Source organism: Grammomys surdaster, unplaced genomic scaffold (assembly GCF_004785775.1).
Source record: "Grammomys surdaster isolate TR1022 unplaced genomic scaffold, NIH_TR_1.0 124056, whole genome shotgun sequence".
NCBI lineage: Eukaryota > Metazoa > Chordata > Mammalia > Rodentia > Muridae > Grammomys > Grammomys surdaster.
Window position 1 is genome coordinate 1 of NW_021619158.1, and position 3,583 is coordinate 3,583.

Here is a 3,583-nt window from a genome sequence, read left to right on the forward strand (position 1 = left end):
CAAAACATGACATGCTGGTCAGTATTTGTACAACTTGGAAGGGAATTACTATTTAGGTAGTGTAAATTTGTCTCCAGATGAAATGAGTACTGTATTTTTAAAGTGACTGATTGCAGGATGTCTACACTCTCATAAGAAACACTTTGTCAATTTTCTGTGAGTAAAACCAATTGTTTCACTGTTATCCTAGGGTGAACTATCATACTTTTGAAATGCGGTGCCACTGAGTGATGTGTTTATAAAAAGATAAAGAGATAAGGAGAGTAGGTTCGGTGGGTGTGTGGAGTGGTATGGGGGAAGGAGATGTCTCAGTGGGCCCATGCCAAGGCATCTTTTCCCCCTGAGAGACCAGCCACACACTGGTATAGCATAGAATAGAGTTTATTTAGGACATGGGGAGGGGAGCCAGGAGGGTAGTAGAGGGAGAGAGAGAGAGAGAGAGAGAGAGAATGAGAGAGAGAGAGAAGAGAAGAGAAAGAAGTAGAGGAAGATCATGACCATGTGGAGAGAGGGGGAAGGAGAGGGGGGAGGGGACATAGAGAAGCTAGAGGCAAGAGATAAAGAGAGAGAGGAGGTGGCAAGCAGCCTTTATAGTGGGCAAGGCCTACCTGCCTGCTGCCAGGTAACTGTGGGGAGGAGCATACCTGGCTGTTGCCAGGTAACTGTGGAGGTGGAGTTTAGACAGAATACTAACACTAAGAACTTAGAAAGAGGGGATATAAGTTGCTTATTTTTCACCCCTGAATAAATATTCTCACAATAGATTGTGTATTTTTTTGTTAAGCCTATTGTATGTTATGGTATTAACATTTATAAAATGTTAAAATGATCTAAAAATGTAAATGGTTTCAATAAAGAAGGAGTTATATATAGATTAGGATGAAATGTCCAAAGTGACAAGAAAAAAATACAAAGCCTTTGGTAATTCTGAAGGAATAAGTTAGGTATTGAAGGCACTTAGATTATGAGACATATGGGAAATACATGAGATTAAAGTCTCTGTCTTGAGAGCCACTTTTATTTCAAACTGGCTGTTATTTAAGATTAATTCTTGAATTATGATTTAAAAAAATAGATAAATTATTTAAAAAAAATCATTCTATCCTGTGTCCCGTCTAAATTGAGGAGAGTCAAAATACAGGGGCGATTCCATCAGAGTTTCCAAGGGAAGTCACACTCAGCCCAAGCAAGGATATCAAGTAACGTTTACTAAGAGAGAATATACCTCGGAAGATCAAGTGATATCATAGATATGAAATTTTCATAGACCTTAACAGAAGGTAAACAGAAAATGATTTTGCTAAATGTGGAATTTGAAGCAGGCATATATGTAAAGTGTGACCACTTTCAAAGTGCAGTGTGTCTCTTTAGCAATGGAAGGGACAAGAGTCCTCAAAAATCGTTTGATCATGTGAAATGTTATTAAGAAAATAAATTCTAGACACAGAAAGATTTCGGCAGCAACCATGGCCACCTTCGTGGAGCTCAGTACCAAAACCAAGATGCCCATTGTGGGTCTGGGTACCTGGAAGTCTCCCCCAAACCAAGTCAAGGAAGCTGTGAAGGCAGCCATTGATGCTGGGTATCACCACATTGACTGTGCCTATGCGTATCAGAATGAGAATGAGGTGGGAGAGGCCATCCAAGAGAAGATCAAAGAGAAGGCTGTGAGGCGGGAGGATCTCTTCATTGTCAGCAAGTTGTGGCCTACCTGCTTTGAGAAAAAACAGCTAAAGGAAGCCTTTCAGAAGACACTCACAGACCTGAAGCTGGACTATTTGGACCTCTATCTTGTTCACTGGCCGCAGGGATTTCAGCCGGGAAAGGAGTTATTCCCTAAAGATGATCAAGGCAATATCTTCACCAGTAAAACAACGTTTTTGGAAGCCTGGGAGGGCATGGAGGAACTGGTGGACCAGGGGCTGGTGAAAGCTCTGGGTGTCTCCAACTTCAATCACTTCCAGATTGAAAGACTCCTGAACAAGCCTGGACTGAAACATAAGCCAGTGACCAACCAGGTCGAATGTCACCCTTACCTGACCCAGGAGAAACTGATCCAGTACTGTCACTCCAAGGGCATCACTGTCACGGCCTACAGTCCCCTGGGCTCCCCAGACAGACCTCACGCTAAGCCATCGGACCCTTCACTACTTGAGGACCCCAAAATTAAAGAGATTGCCGCCAAGCATAAGAAAACCTCAGCCCAGGTTCTGATTCGGTTCCACATCCAGAGGAATGTGGTGGTGATCCCGAAGTCTGTGACGCCAGCGCGTATACAGGAGAACATTCAGGTCTTTGACTTCCAGTTGAGTGACAAGGAGATGGCCACTATCCTTAGCTTCAACAGAAACTGGAGGGCCTGCCTGCTGCCTGAGACAGTAAACATGGAAGAATATCCCTATGACGCAGAATACTGAGGCTGAATCAGTCCCTGAGGCTTCCTCTTTGCCGATGCACACCTCACTCCCAGAGTCCTGTTTAAGCCCAGCCTGCCTGACATCGTGCGGTAGGCAAGGCTGTGTTTAAATCGTCACGCTGACCAGAGACAGACTGTTGCATGCAAATGTGCCTTAGAGAAGCGAATGGGCCTCTCCTTCACTAATTTGATCTGATCAAATGTTTGTCAAAAACTGGGAACTCTGGTAACATTTGAGGGTATAAAGATAAAATAATAAAGAATCGTAATGTTAACAAACATAAAAAAAAAAGAAAATAAATTCTAATTCCTGATTCTCTTTGTCATATATAGATGTATTTCAATATCCCACCCAGATGAAAGAAAAGACCATGGAATACTTCAGCATACAGGGTCTATATACAGCTGAGGAAAACTGAACAATCTTATTAAATACTGAGGCCAAAACTAAAAGCTATATTTACAAAATATAGAACACCATCTCATTATCAAAGAGTACTTCTCACTAATAGACTGTATCCTTCATTACACTAACCATGCATGCTTTCTGATTTAAATGTGTTGCAGGAGCTTCTGCCATCAAATTCACAGATTTATAGAATTATTCAGGTATCCTATCTCACCCCCTTGAACTTCAACTGTCTTTTCTTATATCGCAGCAGGTACATGTGCTTCATGTGCACAGGGAATCCAGAATGTGACTTGTGTGCTGAGTTTAAGCAGCTCTGCAGAAGGACATTATTAGATAAGGATAGCTGCTGTGTTCAGGATCCAGACAAAGTCAGGCAGAGAAATGGAATCCCTGCTGATAAAGGGAGCCCTGCATTTTGAGCTGAGTTCCATTGAGACTTGTGGACTGAGCCCTTCACACAGGTTTTCCAAAACCTTGATTCCTGAAATCATGGGTCTTGGCTGTGAGAGAAACGATATCAAATACTGGATGCTGATTCAAAATACATACAGCCTAGGACCCTGCCCAGCTCTCCAGGTGGCTGTCTCATAATTCGCTGTGTAAACATGTTTTCTAAAGGTTATTCTATTTTGCTATCAGTTCAGCACCTTCAGGATAACAAGGACTATGGTATTAATGGTAATTAATAGCATTAAAATCCACAATCATTGGCCCACTGTCTCACTTCTCTGATGTGAAATGAGTTTCTTGGTCAG

At 42.2% G+C, this 3,583-nt stretch overlaps 1 pseudogene across 1 annotated transcript; it reads left to right on the forward strand.

Moving 5' to 3' along the window:
* Positions 1-1,442: 1,442 nt before the first annotated feature.
* Positions 1,443-2,689, forward strand: LOC114636437 (annotated as a pseudogene). Its single transcript, XR_003713622.1, has one exon. The product of XR_003713622.1 is annotated as an aldose reductase-related protein 2 pseudogene (transcript).
* The last annotated feature ends 894 nt before the right edge of the window (positions 2,690-3,583 follow it).